Below are 19690 nucleotides of genomic sequence, written 5' to 3'. Positions count from 1 at the left end.
TTTTGAGCAGAGGTGGTAAGTAAAAGACATTAGTTTGTCAAATCTTTCAGCATGAATGCAATAAATTCTTGAATAATGAACCATCATTTTCCAGGAGTCCCAAGTGTCCATTTTCTTACTTCTCTTCATGTTCTAATCTGTAGTTTTAGAAGTAGTCAAGGATTAACACAATATCCTTGACAGTTAAACATGATGGGAAAAGGAACACTTTACAGTTTTGGATAATTTCTATTTTAAAGTTGTTTGAAGGTAGTTTAGATATAATGTGCATGAAGCGTAATGCTGATTTTTACATTACTCTGTGGGCTTAGCTATTGCATTAATTCATAGTGAAAATCCTGGTATAAGTCATAGTGAATTGTCTATTGAAATTAAAATATAATATTTTTGCCATATGATTTGTTCTTATGTATACAAAATTTAAACATGGTATGTACAATTCATTATTCATTTCTGAATCTAAATATTGCTTTGAAATTGACAATTCCATTTACCAAGTACAAGAGCAGAGTTAGTACTTGCATGACCCTGATAGTGAGCGCCTCCTTAAATTTTGCACCCTACGTGCCTCACCCTAATCCTTGCTCTGCTGTAAAGCTAGTATATATTGCCTGTTTTGCAGGCCATACAATCCCGTCAAAACTATTCAACTCTGCCCATGTAGCATGAAAGCACTCGTACACAACATATAAATGGACATGGCCGTGTTCCAACAAAATTTTATTTACAAAAGCATGCAACTGACCTGACTGGGCCCATGGGTTATAGTTTGCTGATTTTTGGTTTAAACAACAAAACATTTCTTTTTCATGCCACTTACCCATTTTGGGTCACTGGTTTCTTCCGCACATTGCTTTCTGAAATCCAGGTGGATGGAGCTGTGATCATCTTGAATATTGGTTATTGCTGTGCCAGGGGAAAGGAAAGGGCTTTTCACTTGCCTTAGCAATTGAGTGCTCAGAGCCAGAAGGGGCACATGCCTTATTTCAGCTCACAGTTCATTGGCTAGACTTAGTTCTGGACCCTCATCCTCCCACAAAGCAGTCGTGAGAGCTATAACAAAGTTTCAAATTGGGTATTGTGAGAGGACAGACAAGGGAGAGAGAAAATCTAATTAGTGAGTATAGGGAAGGAGTCACAAAAGTTACATTTGTTCTGGGCTTCCAAGCATAGGTATGTTTCACAAATCCACTTTGAAATTAATACAGACAATAGAATTTACTTGTTGTATGTGTTTCACATAGAGTTAATATGGTGTACACTCTGATGTATGTGCATACATATGTGTATGTATTTCTATGTTTTTATTTACAATCTATACATGTATTTATATCTTATATCTTTATGTTATTTGTAGACAGTCTATAGTTGGGGCCAGCGTTTTTATTCATTCTGAAAAAAATCTGTCTTTTAACTATATTTCAGCATTTATTGATATAGATGATAGATCATCTTGCAGTTTTTCTATTTGTTCCACCTGACTTTGCTGTTCCTTTTTCTCTTTTTCTGCCTGCTTATGGATTAACTGATTATTTTTTATAATTCTCTTATCTTTGATACTATCCCATTAATTAAAACTGTTGGAAAACTTTTAGTGATTTTCCTGGAGTATACTGCATATGTTTTTTTAAATTAAATTTAATTTATTTTTTTATAGAGCAGGTTCTTATTAGTTATCCATTTTATACATATTAGTGTATATATGTCAATCCCAATCTCCCAACTCATCCCACCACCACGCCCCCCCCCGCCACTTTTCCCCGTTGGTGTCCATATGTTTGTTCTCTACATCAGTGTCTCTATTTATGCCCTGCAAACTGGTTCATCTGTACCATTTTTCTAGGTTCCACATATATGTGCTAATATATGATATTTGTTTTTCTCTTTCTGACTTACTTCTCTCTGTATGACAGTCTCTAGATCCATCCATGTCTCTACAAATGACCCAATTTCGTTCCTTTTTATGGCTGAGTAATATTCCATCGTATATATGTACCACATCTTCTTTACCCATTCGTCTGTCAATGGGCATTTATGTTGCTTCCATGACCTGGCTATTGTAAGTAGTGCTGCAATGAACACTGGGGTGCATATGTCTTTTTGAATTATGGTTTTCTCTGGGTATATTTCCAGTAGTGGGATTGCTGGGTCATATGGTAATTGTATTTTTAGTTTTCTAAGGAACTATACCGCATATGTTTTTATTATTTACAGCCTATCTTCAAATAATATTATAAGTTATTTTACTTCCAATTGCTCACTTTCTTAATTTTTGCTTTTTTTGTCATACATTTCATTTTTATGTACTCCATATACCCAAAATACATTGCTATTATTTTTTGCCATAGTTAATTATCTTTAGAATGATTAAAAATGAGAAAAACGGGTCCTTTATATTTACCTGCTTTTGAGATATTTACAATAATTTTATTATTTTTTAACAGATCCCTGTCTCTGTAATGCAGATCTCCAGGTAATAAACTCTCTAAAAAAAATTTGTCTAAAATGAGTTTATTCATTTTTTAAAGATATTTTCACTGAGTTTGGAATTCTTTCCTCACCATAAAGAAGTTATGCCATTGTCTTGTAAAGTGTGTAATTTTTGACAAGTCTGCTATAATTTTTATATTTCTTTTATGCTTGAAATTCTGGCTGCCTCCAAAAATGTTAGTACTTGGAATAGGAAGCATTTTAAGCTTTTTCCTGTTTGATATTTATCTCATTTGTGGTTCTCTGAGATTCTAGAAAATGTTCAGCTATGATTCCTTCAAGTATTTCTTCATTTTCTTTCTCTTCTCTTGGAATTACACTTGTGTTTGGTATTGCCCCTCAGCACTTAGATACTGTGTTCTGGATTTTTCCCCTACTCTGTTTTCTCTTTTGTAGTTTGTATTCACCTATCATCAAGTTCACTGATACTCTCCTTGGTTTTGGGTTCACTGATGAGCCTGTGGCAATCTTCTTAATATTTATTACCATTTTTTTTATGCCTAGCATTCTCATTTTACTCTTTTCTTTCTTTTTTTTTTTTACATCTTTATTGGAGTATAATTGCAATACAACGGTGTGTTAGTTTCTGCTTCATAACAAAGTGAATCAGTTATACATATACATATGTTCCCATATCTCTTCCCTCTTGCGTCTCCCTCCCTCTCACCCTCACTGTCCCACCCCTCCAGGCGGTCACAAAGCACCAAGCTGATCTCCCTGTGCTATGCGGCTGCTTCCCACTAGCTATCTACCTTACGCTTGGTAGTGTATATATGTCCATGCCTCTCTCTCGCTTTGTCAGAGCTTACCCTTCCCGCTCCCCATATCCTCAAGTCCATTCTCTAGTAGGTCTGTGTCTTTATTCCTGTCTTACCCCTAGGTTCTTCATGACATTTTTTTTTCTTAAATTCCATATATATGTGTTAGCATACGGTATTTGTCTTTCTCTTTCTGACTTACTTCACTCTGTATGACAGACTCGAGGTCTATCCACCTCATTACAAATAGCTCAATTTTGTTTCCTTTCATGGCTGAGTAATATTCCATTGTATATACGTGCCACATCCTCTTTATCCATTCATCCGATGATGGACACTTAGGTTGTTTCCATCTCCGGGCTATTGTAAATAGAGCTGCAATGAACATTTTGGTACATGACTCTTTTTGAATTATGGTTTTCTCAGGGTATATGCCCTGTGGTGGGATTGCTGGGTCATATGGTAGCTCTATTTATAGTTTTTTAAGGAATCTCCATACTGTTCTCCATAGTGGCTGTACCAATTCACATTCCACCAGCAGTGCAAGAGTGTTCCCTTTTCTCCACACCCTCTCCAGCATTTATTGTTTCCAGATTTTTTGAAGATGGCCATTCTGACTGGTGTGAGATGATATCTCATTGTAGTTTTGATTTGCATTTCTCTAATGATTAATGATGTTGAGCGTTCTTTCATATATTTCTTGGCAGTCTGTATATTTTCTTTGGAGAAATGTCTATTTAGGTCTTCTGCCCATTTTTGGATTGCGTTGTTTGTTTTTTTCTTATTGAGCTGAATGAACTGCTTATAAATTTTGGAGATTAATCCTTTGTCAGTTGCTTCATTTGCAAATATTTTCTCCCATTCTGAGGGTTGTCTTTTGGTCTTGTTTATGGTTTCCTTTGCTGTGCAAAAGCTTTGAAGTTTCATTAGGTCCCATTTGTTTATTTTTGTTTTTATTTCCATTTCTCTAGGAAGTGGGTCAAAAAGGATCTTGCTGTGATTTATGTGTAGAGTGTTCTGCCTATGTTTTCCTCTAAGAGTTTGATAGTTTCTGGCCTTACATTTAGGTGTTTAATCCATTTTGAGCTTATTTTTGTGTATGGTGTTAGGGAGTGATCTAATCTCATACTTTTACATGTACCTGTCCAGTTTTCCCAGCACCACTTATTGAAGAGGCTGTCCTTTCTCCACTGTACATCCCTGCCTCCTTTATCAAGACAAGATGACCATATGTGCGTGGGTTTATCTCTGGGCTTTCTATCCTGTTCCATTGATCTATCTTTCTGTTTTTGTGCCAGTACCATACTGTCTTGATTACTGTAGCTTTGTAGTATAGTCTGAAGTCAGGGAGCCTGATTCCTACAGCTCCGTTTTTCGTTCTCAAGATTGCTTTGGCTATTCGGGGTCTTTTGCGTTTCCATACAAATTATGAAAATTTTTGTTCTAGATCTGTGAAAAATGCCAGTGGTAGTTTGATAGGGGTTGCATTGAATCTGTAGATTGCTTTGGGTAGTAGAGTCATTTTCACAATGTTGATTCTTCCAATCCAAGAACATGGTATATCTCTCCATCTATTTGTATCCTCTTTAATTTCTTTCATCAGTGTCTTATAATTTTCTGCATACAGGTCTTTTGTCTCCTTAGGTAGGTTTATTCCTAGATATTTTATTCTTTTTGTTGCAATGGTAAATGGGAGTGTTTTCTTGATTTCACTTTCAGATTTTTCATCATTAGTGTATAGGAATGCCAGAGATTTCTATGCATTATTTTTGTATCCTGCTACTTTACCAAATTCATTGATTAGCTCTAGGAGTTTTCTGGTAGCATCTTTAGGATTCTCTATGTATAGTATCATGTCATCTACAAACAGTGACAGCTTTACTTCTTCTTTTCCAATTTAGATTCCTTTTATTTCCTTTTCTTCTCTGATTGCTATGGCTAAAACTTCCAAAACTATGTTGAATAAGAGTGGTGAGAGTGTGCAACCTTGTCTTGTTCCTGATCTTAGTGGAAATGCTTTCAGTTTTTCACCATTGAGGACAATGTTGGCTGTGGGTTTGTCATATATGGCCTTTATTATGTTGAGGAAAGTTCCCTCTATGCCTACTTTCTGCAGGGCTTTTTATCATAAATGGGTGTTGAATTTTGTTGAGAGCTTTCTCTGCATCTATTGAGAGGATCATATGGTATTTCTCCTTCAATTTGTTAATATGGTGTATCACGTTGATTGATTTGCATATATTGAAGAATCCTTGCAGTCCTGGGATAAACCCCACTAGGTCTTGGTGTATGACCCATTTAATGTTCTGTTGGATTCTGTTTGCTAGTATTTTGTTGAGGATTTTTGCATCTATGTTCATCAGTGATATTGGCCGGTAGCTTTCTTTCTTTGTGACATCCTTGTCTGGTTTTGGTATCAAGGTGATGGTGGCCTCGTAGAATGAGTTTGGGAGTGCTCCTCCCTCTGCTATATTTTGGAAGAGTTTGAGAAGGATAGGTGTTAGCTCTTCTCTAAATGTTTGATAGAATTCGCCTGTGAAGCCATCTGGTCCTGGGCTTTTGTTTGTTGGAAGATTTTAAATCACAGTTTCAATTTCAGTGCTTGTGATTGGTCTGTTCATATTTTCCATTTCTTCCTGCTTCAGTCTGGGAAGGTTGTGCATTTCTAAGAATTTTTCCATTTGTTCCAGGTTGTCCATTTTATTGGCATAGAGTTGCTTGTAGTAATCTCTCATGATCTTTTGTATTTCTGCAGTGTCACTTGTTACTTCTCCTTTGTCATTTCTAATTCTATTGATTTGAGTCTTATGCCTTTTTTTCTTGATGAGTCTGGCTAATGGTTTATCAGTTTTGTTTATCTTCTCAAAGAACCAGCCTTTAGTTTTATTGATCTTTGCTATCGTTTCCTTCATTTCTTTTTCATTTATTTCTGATCTGATTTTTATGATTTCTTTCCTTCTGCTAGCTTTGGGGGTTTTTTGTTCTTCTTTCTCTAATTGCTTTAGGTGCAAGGTTAGGTTGTTTATTCGAGATGTTTCCTGTTTCTTAAGGTAGGATTGTATTGCTATAAACTTCCCTCTTAGAAGTGCTTTTGCTGCACCTCATAGGTTTTGGGTCATCGTGTCTCCATTGTCATTTGTTTCCAGGCATTTTTTTGTTTCCTCTTTGATTTCTTCAGTGATCACTTCGTTATTAAGTAGTGAATTGTTTAGCCTCCATGTGTTTGTATTTTTTACAGATATTTTCCTGTAATTGGTATCTAGTCTCATAGCATTGTGGTCGGAAAAGATACTTGATACAATTTCAATTTTCTTAAATTTACCAAGGCTTGATTTGTGACCCAAGATATGATCTATCCTGAAGAATGTTCCATGAGCACTTGAGAAAAATGTGTATTCTGTTGTTTATGAATGGAATGTCCTATAAATATCAATTAAGCCCATCTTGTTTAATGTATCATTTAAAGCTTGTGTTTCCTTATTTATTTTCATTTTGGATGATCTGTCCGTTGGTGAAAGTGGGGTGTTAAAGTCCCCTACTATGAACGTGTTACTGTTGATTTCCCCTTTTATGGCTGTTAGTATTTGCCTTATGTATTGAGGTGCTCCTATGTTGGGTGCATAAATATTTACAATTGTTATATCTTCTTCTTGGGTCGATCCCTTGATCATTATGTAGTGGCCTTCTTTGTCTCTTCTAATAGTCTTTATTTTAAAGTCTATTTTGTCTGCTATGAGAATTGCTACTCCAGCTTTCTTTTGGTTTCCATTTGCATGGAATATCTTTTTCCATCCCCTTACTTTCAGTCTCTATGTGTCTCTAGGTCTGCAGTGGGTCCCTTGTAGACAGCATATATATGGGTCTTGTTTTTGTATCCATTCAGCCAATCTGTGTCTTTTGGTGGGAGCATTTAGTCCATTTACATTTAAGGTAATTATCGATATGTATATTGCTATTCCCATTTTCTTAATTGTTTTGGGTTCGTTATTGTAGGTCTTTTCCTTCTCTTGTGTTTCTTGCCTAGAGAAGTTCCTTTAGCAGTTGTTGTAGAGCTGGTTTGGTGGTGCTGAACTCTCTCAGCTTTTGCTTGTCTCTAAAGGTTTTAATTTCTCCATCAAATCTGAATGAGATCCTTGCTGGGTAGAGTAATCTTGGTTGCAGGGTTTTCTCCTTCATCACTTTAAATATGTCCTGCCAGTCCCTTCTGGGTTGCAGAGTTTCTGCTGAAAGATGAGCTCTTAACCTTATGGGGATTCCCTTGTATGTTATTTGTTGTTTTTCCCTTGCTGGTTTTAATATATTTTCTTTGTATTTAATTTTTGACAGTTTGATTAATATGTGTCTTGGCATATTTCTCCTTGGATTTATTGTATGGGACTCTCTTTGCTTCCTGGACTTCATTAGCTGTATCCTTTCCCATATTAGGGAAGTTTTCAACTATAATCTCTTCAAATATTTTCTCAGTCCCTTTCTTTTTCTCTTCTTCTTCTGGAACCCCTATAATTAGAATGTTTGTGTGTTTAATGTTGTCCCAGCGGTCTCTGAGACTGTCCTCAGTTCTTTTCATTCTTTTTTCTTTATTCTGCTCTGCAGTAGTTATTTCCACTATTTTATCTTCCAGGTCACTTATCCGTTCTTCTGCCTCAGTTATTCTGCTATTGATCCCATCTAGAGTATTTTAAATTTCATTTATTGTGTTGTTCATCTTTGCTTGTTTCATCTTTAGTTCTTCTAGGTCCTTGTTAACTGATTCTTGCATTTTGTCTCTTCTATTTCCAAGATTTTGGATCATCTTTACTATCATTATTCTGAATACTTTTTCAGGTAGACTGCCTATTTCCTCTTTGTTTGTTAGGTCTGGTGGGCTTTTATCTTGTTCCTTTATCTGCTGTGTGTTTTTCTGTCTTCTCATTTTGCTTATCTTACCGTATTTGGGGTCTTCTTTTTGCAGGCTGCACGTTCATAGTTCCCGTTGTTTTTGGTGTCTGTTCCCAGTGGCTAAAGTTGGTTCAGTGGGTTGTGTAGGCTTCCTGGTGGAGGGGACTAGTGCCTGTGTTCTGGTGGATGAGGCTGGATCTTGTCTTTCTGGTGGGCAAGTCCATGTCTGGTGGTGTGTTTTGGGGTTTCTGTGGCCTTATTATGATTTTAGGCAGCCTCTCTGCTAATAGGTGGGGTTGTGTTCCTGTCTTGCTAGTTGTTTGGTATAGGGTGTCCAGCACTGTAGCTTGCTGGTCGTTGAGTGAAGCTGGGTGCTGGCGTTGAGATGGAGATATCTGGGATATTTTCGCCATTTGATATTATGTGGAGCTGGGAGGCCTCTTGTGGACCAGTGTCCTGAAGTTGGCTCCCCCACCTCAGAGGCACAGCACTGACTCCTGGCTGCAGCACCAAGAGCCTTTCATCCACACGGCTCCTCAATTTGGGATGATTCGTTGTCTATTCAGGTATTCCACAGGTGCAGGTACATCGTTGATTGTGGAGCTTTAAGCCGCTGCTCCTGAGCCTGCTGGGGGAGATTTCCCTTTCTCTTCTTTGTTCTCACAGCTCCCAAGGCCTCAGCTTTGGATTTGGCCCCGCCTCTGCGTGTAGGTCGCTGGAGGGCGTCTGTTCTTCGCTCAGACAGGACGGGGTTAAAGGAGCCGCTGATTCGGGGACTCTGGCTCACTCAGGCCACGGGAAGGGAGGGGCACGTAGTGCGGGGCGGGCCTGCGGCGGCAGAGGCCAGCGTGAAGTTGCACCAGCGTGATGCGCGCTGTGCGTTCTCCCGGGGGAGTTGTCCCTGGATCCCGGGACCCTGGCAGTGGCTGGCTGCACAGGCTCCCTGGAAGGGAGGTGTGGATGGTGACCTGTGCTTGCACACAGGCTTCTTGGTGGCGGCATCAGCGGACTTAGCGTCTCATGCCCGTCTCTGGGGTCCGCGCTTTTAGCCGCGGCTGGTGCCCGTCTCTGGAGCTCCTTTAAGCAGCGCGCTTAACCCCCTCTCCTCGCGCACCAGGAAACAAAGAGGGAAGAAAAAGTCTCCTGCCTCTTCGGCAGCTTCAGACTTTCCCCCAGACTCCCTCCCGGCTAGCTGTGGTGCACTAACCCCTTCAGGCCGTGTTCACGCCGCCAACCCCAGTCCTCTCCCTGCGCTCTGACTGAAGCCGAGCCTCAGCTCCCAGCCCCGCCCGCCCTGGCGGGTGAGCAGATGAGCCTCTCGGGATGGTGAGTGCCCGTCGGCGCCAATCCTCTGTGCGGGAATCTCTCCGCTTTGCCCTCCGCACCCCTGTTGCTGCGCTCTCCTCCGCGGCTTCGAAGCTTCCCTCCTCCGCCACCCGCAGTCTCTGCCCGCGAAGGGGCTTCCTAGTGTGTGGAAACATTTCCTCCTTCACGGCTCCCTCCCACTGCTGCAGGTCCCGTCCCTATTCTTTTGTCTCTGTTTATTCTTTTTTCTTTTGCCCTACCCAGGTACGTGGGGACTTTCTTGCTTTTTGGGAGGTCTGAGGTCTTCTGCCAGCGTTCTGTAGGTGTTCTGTAGGAGTTGTTCCACGTATAGATGTATTTCTGGTGTATCTGTGGGGAGGAAGGTGATCTCCGCGTGTTACTCTTCCGCCAAAATCCTCATTTTACTCTTTATTATAGTTTCTGTTTCCGCTAAAGTTTCCCATTTCCTCATGCATGATATCCACTTTTTCCCCTAACGTATTTATTATATTTAACTATGGTAATAATTATTTTTTACTTCCATGTTTAATAGTTCAACATATGATCATCTGTGATTCTGATTCTTTTTATTTTATTTCCTTTTGATAGTGGGCTGTTTGCACTTGTTTTTTGTATGTCTTGTTTTTTTTGAGCAAATGTTAGATATTGTGTATAAGAATAGAGATGGAGGTAAGAATATACATGCCCTCTATTGGGCATATCTCTTTATATGCCCTCTATTGGGCATATCTCTTTTTCTGCTACGCTACTATTGTAGGATATTGACTCAATTTAGTCAGTAGTTGAGCTGGATTTGGCTTTTGTTGTTGTTATTCTTACCCTCCATGCACATTGACTTCAAGTTTCTTAATACTTTTTACTTAGGATAGAGTTTGGTTTGCTGGAGGTTTTTCCTCAGCATTCCTCATGATCATCAAATTTGGCCTCCCCTATACTCTTTTTTCCCTCAAAAAAATCTCTGTCTGTGCTCCTGACCTTCCTCTGCCAGTAGAGTGCTGTTGGTTGTTACTTTGTACTTGATAGCCTGGTAGTTAGGGCAAAGAATCCTCCTGGTAATCTTGGTCCAGCCTCAGACTCAATCAGGCCCAGTGTGCGAGTCTTAGGAGTATGTTCGTCTCAGTGATCCTGCCTCTCCCCAAGAAGTAGGCCACCCATTATCTGAACCCAGGATGGTGTCTCACTTGCCTCCAATACATTCTCCTATTCTTCACAGGCAGCTGCAAGGGATCTTCAACTGTGTCCTGGGGCCATAGTCTTTGGCCCTTTCCCCAGCAGCTTAAAGCTTTTTTTTCTGAAGGGAAAAGTATACAAGCAGGGCTTTTCTGACTTTCCCCTCCCTGAGGCTCACAGTGAGGCTAAGATTTTCCAAATTGCCTTCAGTCTTTTGCATGAGCCTTCATGGAGGCCTGGGAAGAAAAGCCTGAGATGGACAGTTCATGTTGTGTTTGTGGCTCCCTGCAACCGGGGTTTCTGTACCCTCATGCTATTTCACATTCAGCATCTAGCAATTCATGAAAAGTTTTCGCCAAATTCTTTGTGTCCATTTGTATGGTGGCCCCATCTTCCTCTTATGCTCTGCCACAGATAAACCAGTGCTTGACTTTATAATATTTTGGCTAACTGCCTGCACTACAACCCAAGCTCCCTGACGTACTCAAAAAATTTTTGTAACTTTACAGATTAAATGGCTTTTTCTATTTGTTGTGGTGGGAATAATGTTCTTCCTGACTTTCTATATCTTAGTCAGAAATCTGTTTTGGAATGACGTCTACTTTCTACGATGGTTGTGTTCTGCTTTGCACACTTTGGACAATATTGGTTGAGAATGAGAATCTCATAGAATCATTCTCATAGAATCATCTTCTAAGGCTTGACCACAGTATCTAGTTTATAACAAACTGAGTCATGATTATGCTGTGAATTTATATGAAATTACTTTGTCAAATTATTTCTAAGCACATTTGATTGAGTATTCTTATGTGGTTAAAACCAAAACCTCTTCCTTAGATATCTAATGACTTAGATCATGATCCTGTCTGTCATTTTCTAGCTTAGTGATCTGTGAGCAAGTAACTGGACCTCTTTGTTCCTCAACTTCTCTGTAAAATGAGGATGCTGAGCTAGTGATTTCTGTGGTCCACAGTCTACTCTAAGGTCAATGATGCTATTTTAATCTCCCTTTATCCACATAATTGTTGTACAGGTATTCTGATTTAACAAAGAAACAATTCAAGAAGAAGCCAATGTTATATACTTTGGTGCTGAATTCTGAGTATAGCAAAGTACTGAATTGTGGAGCTTGAATTTGTTCTTGAAAGAGAGTGATGGTAGACCAAAACAAGGAATAGATGGTATATTTTCAGCATGTAGAATTCTAATCCAAAATTGCATTGTCTCTGTCTCTTGCAGAGGGCCTAATTTAGCCACTCTTTAATAGGCTGGGTAAGTCACATGCTATTGAGTATATAACTCAAATTATTTTAATAATCATCGTGTGTATGTGTATGAGAAAGGGGAGAGGAAGAGAGAGGGAGAAGCAGACAGACAGAGACACACACACACACAGGTACGGGCTATTAAAGAGCTGTGGATTTGGTATGGCTGAGTATCTAAAGAGTTGAAATAAGATCTGAGGTCTCTCACCTTTAACATCAGTGTATGTTACTGGGTCATGTTCCCTATGTAGGAGTTGCTACTCCCATCACAGAGTTGCTTTAAAGAGTGCGTCCCCTTTGGCTCAAGAACTTTTTAAATGTTAGAGTACATGTTCTCTAAAGCTATCTTTACTGGAGGGCAGGAAATTCAGCACAAAGTTTGGAATCACATTTCGTAGAATACAGACCTTAGAAGTATAGTCGCCTTTTTTTTTTAATCCAATGGTTCTGAATAAGAGAGGGCATCTCACTAGCTACATAGAAAGTACAAGAAAGGATTCTTGACCAATGTTAATCCCATTTTGGAACACCTGTAATACTTATATATTACTCAAGTGGTTTAATTGATAAATTAGTATAAATTGACTTAAGGTATAAATAAATTTTTCATATTTCTACCTCTTAAATGCTCAGCAAATGAATGTTAGGAACATAAACACTCAGCAAATATGTTTTAAAGCTTAATTTTGTTGAGATTTTTAACCTTCTTGACAATTAGAGCAGTATCTTCTTTATTTTAAAATAAATGTCTGTTGACCAACGATTGTTCCAAGCATTTTTCTAGACACTGGAGAACTAAATGAAACGGACAAATTCCCTGTCTGCAAGGAGCTGAAGACATGTGATAAATAAACAAAAACATTCAAATGGTGAGAGATTCTATGAAAAAAAAAAAAAGAAACAGGATGAGGGAGTCTAGACAGTCACTGGAGAGGGGTGTGCCTTATTTTTATACAAGGAAGTCTTCTCTGAATAAGTAACATTTGAACAGAGAGCTGATGAAAATAAAGGAGCGAGCCATGAAGATCTCTGCAAGATAGTTCCCATGGTAATATTGTACAATTGCACATATAATATGATAAAATATTGCATTGGATTGAATTCATGAATATTAATAGGCTAGAAAAGGTTGAGGTTATTGTGCTATCTCTGTTTGCTCTTGATTAGGAATTTGAGATAATTTGTGAAGAAACCCGCTTTTCCTGTTTCCAGGATTCAGAGACAATAGACATTGAGAATTTGTTTCTTAGGAGGCTGATCTTACTAATACGACTCCCAGTGAGCAAGCCTTTTCTTTCAGAAGGTTGAGATTATCTGAGAGGTGAAAATATAGCTCCTGATACACTGAATTCAAATGGAAAAAGTAGTAGAGTGAAAGAAAACGGCACAGTCCCGGATAGTGTATGAGGTGGGTAGTATCAAGTGGAAAGCAGAGTAAGCAGAAGACTTGCTTTAAAGATCCCAAACAAGAAAACAAATTCAAACAGAGACAGTGGGCTCCAAGGTGTGACAGCTAATTTACCAGGAAAACAAGGATTCAGGGACATGGGAGTTACATTGTAAAGCCGTTGAAGAGAACCCATCAGTGGGAAGGGGGTAATACAATCAAAGGTGTAGCGCTTCCCTGGTGGCGCAGTGGTTGAGAGTCCGCCTGCCGATACAGGGGACACGGGTTTGTGCCCCGGTCTGGGAAGATCCCACGTGCCGCGGAGCAGCTGGGCCCGTGAGCCATGGCCGCTGAGCCTGCGCGTCCGGAGCCTGTGCTCCGCAACGGGAGAGGCCACAACAGTGAGAGGCCTGCGTACTGCAAAAAAAAAAAAAAACAAAGGTGTAGACAGACCTAGGTCTCCTTGGCCCATAGAAGATCAAGCGCTGATGCCAGTCCCCTGAGTGAGGAGGGATTTTTCCTAGTTTAATTGCACATACAGTAATACAAGCTCTTTTAGTTATGAATGTTTTATTTATGTTCATACTACATTAATTGTCATTTCATTAAGGAAATAGAGAGTAATCAGTAGGAGCACTGACTTTGGAGTCAGACTTCTTGGTTTTGAAGCCTGGCTCTGCCCCATCTAGTTATGTGACCTCAGCTCAAGCTTCCCCATCTCTATGTCTCCCTTTCCCCATCTGTAAAGTAGGATCATAATAGCACACACCTCCTTGGGTTATCGTGAGGATTAAATTAATTAAAATATCCACTGCATTTAGATAATATTGGTGGTGTTTATATTTATCCCTTTTGATTATGTTTCAATTTAGGAAGCTAAGCATAATATTGTTTAGCACGATACCTGGGTGTGCAAGGATCTTGCTATCCTTGTTCACTACTTTGACATCTAGGCTGAGAATGACAATTTGCTTGAATCTACCTGTATGTAATGACTGGATGCAAAAGGGGCTGAGGTATAACCATTTTTTTGAAACCTAAAGAGGGATGACAACAATTGCACAATTACAGTTTCACCATTAATCACTAAAATATGTCAGCAGTCTCAGGCTACCTGAAGATTAGAATGATAAAGGTGTTACTTAAAATAACAGAAGCTCTATCAGGAGAGGTACTGTGTCTATCCTGATTGCTCTTGTAGCTCAGCATCAAGTTCAGTGTAGAAGCTCAGCAAAGATTTGTTAAAAGAATATATACATGTGTATTTTCACCAGCGTACCCAAACTTAGAAACCCAAGGGTCACCATTAACAGTTAGGCCTGGCCCAACTGATGTCAGAATGACCTTCAGATCCAGATTTCAAAATATAAGACAGAACTAGTCACATTTAGAACAAGAAAATCTCTAATGCTGGAGTGCTGTCACCTGGCTTTCATCATTAACCTTATTCAACACGCTTGGACTATTATAACCAAATGGTCATTTTTTTAAAAAGTAAATTGCCCCTCAAATATAAGAACTGGTCCACTGGTCCATTCGTTTAAACACATTTAAGCTAATGTGTTTGGGGTGGTGAAGGGCCTCTTCTAAACTAGGTCTCAGACAGCTGGAATTTTAACACTGGGGACGTGGGAACAGACTTCCAAAGCAGCCATTTGAAAGGGTGAAGGTGCGGACACTCCTTTGGATGTGCAATTTCTAGAATGTTTGTTAGGAGGTCATTCATGCTATCGTTATGCCTTACATTGTATCTGTGAAAGAATTTTAGTCTAAAATAGAACCAGAGGATATGAAATAGAAAATTTCATGCACGTGCCCTCAGGAGAACAAAACTCAAGGACTGAGAGACTGACTTACAGAAAACTGATAATATTGGAATTTTCTTAGACAATAGGAAGCTGGTCAGGGGCTGCCTCATTTCAACCTTGGGAAATTTCGCTTATGGTTTCCAGAGCCATGCACAAGGAATGACCCAGGTTGGGTTGGTCCCACAAAATAAGCTGAATTGAACTTCGTATGTAGCAGACTGTTTTTGTCTGCTCAGGGAATTTTCAAAGCTGGTCTCTATTTGTTTTGATGTTAACAGACTAAACTCTCTACTCTCTACCTGCCCTGCCCATAAATACAGCCTACTCCAAACCCTCAACGGACCTGCCTGTAGCTTGCTACAGTTGGCATGTCCTGAATTGCAATTCCATTGCTATTCCCAGATAAACTCATCTTTCTGACAATTTTGAGCTTACCTCATTTTACCTTTTCATTGAGTTGATACATCTCTGAGAAGAACAAATGAAAAAAGGTGTGAATTTAGAGTGAATGAGTGAATCACTGCAAAGCTCTGGAAAATCTCTGGAACTCTTGAGAAAGTATGTGTGAATATTGGTAAATTGAACTTTTTTTCAGTGGGTACATTATCCAGCTGGAATTATCTTTTAAAATCCATCCTATGCATTATGTGAGAGAGAACAATTTTACTTCCGGTTGAGTTTCCTGTTTCATGATTTAAATGATTTATGAATGAAGGCTCTAGGTTCAGACATATTGGCCCTTGGCAGGTTGGTGGTCCGATCCATTCTCAGGAATTAGATGATGAATTCAATTTTCAGGCCAAAAAGAAATTACCATTTAGCATCAACTAATATGACAATTTAAAAACGGAATTGACCTCAAAATGTTTAGTATAGTGTTCAGTATGGACAAAGATACAATAGTTATTCTCTAGAGCCAATGGTCCTTAAACTTTGAGTGCAGCAGACTCACCTGGACGTCTGACTCAGTAGGTATGGGTAGGGCTGGAGAATTTGCATTTCTAACAGGTTCCCAGGTGCTGCTCGTTCAGAGATCACGCTGTGAGCAGCACTGATCTTTAAAACAAGAAAAAGAAAAAAAAGAAAAAGCTATATTTTAGTTGAGCTTAACATTATCAAACAGATATAAATTATATCAACATTTTTCAGGCAGGAAATTTGAACTGGGGTTACATTTACATATAGACTAAGGGGTATGGAATATGTAATATTCAAACCCCAAATCTTGAATATCAGGTAGCAAAATTAACAATTATACCCCCAAACTCTTGCTTAATAACCAGAAATTCCTGTTGATTGAACATAAAGATAGAGTACATTTCAAATGAGGCCTTCTGGACATTTCCAGTTATTGGTAAAGAAGAGTTCACTTTTAATAAAATAAATGAGCTGTAGTAAATATAAGCAATGAAATCATGCTTAAATCATGATAATTTGCCTGTACACTGAGAGAATTTAAAAGACTTGTAGGCTAGTCCTTGTGTCTAGAAATCCACAAACTAATCAAAGGAACATGTTCCAAACGCATAGAACAAACAGCAACAGTAAGAAGCAATGCATTATTGGGTCCATAATGGGTGGTACTGAGAGTCTGCTTTACAGAATTATACAGAGGGAGGCAGATACTGGGGACTCAAGTGGCCAGGCTTCACGGAGGACCTGACATGGGCTTTCACCCAGTACTACTCACCAGTGATGCCAAGTAAAACCAAGTATTGAGAAGACTCTGCCAATGCAATTTCTTCTGCCTCAACATTTCTTGTGAGGAGTGTTCCCAAAGCAATGAAGCAAGTTAATTAAGATGCCAACTGCTGCCCCAGTTTCTGAGCAGACTAGCACCGCACAAGATTTTGGTGTAACTAACTGGTGTTTGTTCCTGCCTGCAAAAGCTGTGTTTGTACAACTGGAGCAGAGTCCAAAAGGACTGTAAGAAATTAATTAGATCAGTTTGCCAAGCCCTTGTCATCTGGGCCCAGGACCAGGGAACAGGATAAACCCAATGAATACAAATCTGTACCCATATGTAAAAAGATGGTGGTTATGATTATGACTAATATAATGATCCATTTTCACTTTATCAAAGCTTTGATGAATAAATTAGTAGCTACAAATAGAACACGGGTCAGGAATTTTATGACGGAATGCGAGAGATGGGAAATGTTTATCCAGGTATCAGTGGTTCTCTAGCCATAGCCCAGTGTCTCAATAATCACTTGTGATGTTTACAAACAATAGAGATTCCAGGCTCTCATCCCGGAGTCTGATTCAGAGTATATGGAATGTGTCCTGGAAAACTGTATCTTTTAACCAGTTCACCTAGTGATTTGGTTTCACAGCCATGTTTGGAAAATATTGGTCAAAATACGCACACAAGATGCATATGCAACACTATGCCATGCACTGAAAGTGCTGAAAAGACTTGTAGGCTAGTTTTTGTCTAGAAGCCCACAATCTGGTGAAATGAACATGATCCAGACATATCGGGTGATCAGCAACGGTCTTAAGCAATACGTTACTGGGGCTATATTGGGTGCTACTGAGTCTGTTTCAGGGCAGGGAGAGAGGAACAGACCATTAAACTGGAGGTGACCAATTCATTTCCTAGATATCACAGTCAAAGTTGATTGGGGGTCTTTAACTTTTGCTGCAGCATGGCATAGCAGAAGAGTTACCAGGCTTAGTCTTCTTGGTAGGAATTTTTAATACTCAGAGTGCCTAGGGGAGTGTCTGACACAGAGAGGGAGCTCAGTACAGATGTAAACAATCATTTGCAAAGCCAGCCTGGTCAGTCATCCAGCATTGCCAGAAGACCCGATGACGTCAGCTCATACAAGTGATGTGCACAGTTCAAATGCTTTATCAAAACACAGACGGGGTTGTCACTGATACTATCATCATTTATATTTTACTTTTTAGCTAATTAGTTTTCTCTGGCCACCACAAATGGCATACTCAATTGGCGTCATTGTGCTATAAGCTGGTATACAGAGAGACTAATACACTGTTATCAGTTTAACATAAAATTCTATATCCTGTGTGACCAGACAGTGAGAAGTTCCCCACTGAAATGTAATGAATCAGATGCCTCTTACCTGCACCTTAGCCGCTGCTGTGGACCCAGAGCCAAAGAGGTGAGAGCACATCATCATGGGGTCACTCTGTCCTCTCTGCTCACACCTCTTTACTGCATCTACCTCACCAGATACTTGTAATGAAGTTACAGCTGTAATCTGTACCTTCCTTCATGTAATCTGTGGCTCAGTGTTGGAGGCATACATACTCTGAGTGTGCGGGTGGGAGGCACCCTGAGGGCACAGCACATCTATTACCCTGGAGCATGCGAAACAGGGAAACAAATGATAACAGCAAAATGTTAATGCCGCAAATGAGCTGCAAATGATGATGTAGCACTTGGAGCATTCCAGCTCATCTTGTGATGAGGCTGGGCCTATTGTTAGCTTGATATATAAATGTGCCTTAGAGAAGTCTTGCAGGGATGTTTGTCTCTCAGTGATAGAAAGAACTCATTAGCATATGGAGCGTTCTCTGGTGACAGTTACCTGAGGATGCATGTGGACCACCTTTGTGCAGACATTGCAGTGTAACTGTGCTTACGGGGGTATTTTGACAAACAAGGCGAACCTATTATTTTTATCCATGTACAATATAGCAAATCAATTGGACAATTAGTAGTAATAACTTGAATGTACGTAACGAGGCATCTTGCATCCCAAAGTACTATACCAACAAAATGAGAGCACTAATGATCCACTAGTGAGAGCTGGAGCCATTCTCTTCACTATTTCCAGGTGGCAGAAAGGGAATGGCATCACCAGATGCAAGGGAAGAATTCACCAATGGAGAATGAGCTGGAAGCCATAACTGGCTCCATACGTGGCTGCTTGATGGCTACCAAGAAAGGAAACCCCCTGTTCCATTTGTTGATCACAGAAAGCAATTGACATCACTAGATAGATTAGATATAACTTTAATTATAGCAAGATAATGGAGTTGAAGCTAATACCAGACTCAATTTCTGTGCCTCTGTATTTAAAATGGAATATTTATGGATTTGGGGGGCTGGATAGGAAGGAGGAGACAGCGAGGATCAGAGAGAGAGGGTCTTCATTTTCATACTAAAACGTCTTTCACCTCACAAGGAAGCCTAATCAGACATCTTGGTTGCAAGTCACCCTATGATTGTCAGCACTCCCATGCTGTGATTGGAATAGCTCTTCCGGTCCCCGTATTCTTCAGTAGGCCCTGTCTCATGCCTCCTTCCATCCTGCTGAAGCACATAAACACAGAACTGTTAACAAAGGCAATTAGTATACATCCCCATTCTGGACAGACGCTCCTAAGTGTTAGCGTTGAAATATATAATTCAGAGCACTCTGGACTTTGATAAGTTTCAAAAAGATAATTTTCAAATGATTGAATAACATGGTAATATCTTCTTTCACTATAGATTTATTCATATAAAATACCTGAGTATTATAAATAGTCGGCTAGTTTTCCCTAAACAGGGGAGGAATAAAAAACCATCATTAGCACCCTCTTGATAGCACAGGAATAAATTCCTTTATGCTCATACGGTGCCAGAGCATA

The 19690-nt window shown here is 39.6% G+C and overlaps 1 pseudogene; it reads right to left on the bottom strand.

The window, feature by feature from the left end:
* The window catches only part of LOC132504404 (phosphatidylinositide phosphatase SAC2-like), a 45701-nt pseudogene extending 27470 nt beyond the window's left edge, over positions 1 to 18231 (bottom strand).
* Between the last annotated feature and the right edge of the window lie 1459 nt (positions 18232 to 19690).

Source organism: Lagenorhynchus albirostris, chromosome 14 (genome assembly GCF_949774975.1).
Source record: "Lagenorhynchus albirostris chromosome 14, mLagAlb1.1, whole genome shotgun sequence".
Lineage (NCBI taxonomy): Eukaryota > Metazoa > Chordata > Mammalia > Artiodactyla > Delphinidae > Lagenorhynchus > Lagenorhynchus albirostris.
Note: the sequence above shows the minus strand (reverse complement) of the source record. Positions and strands in the feature narration are given on the sequence as shown.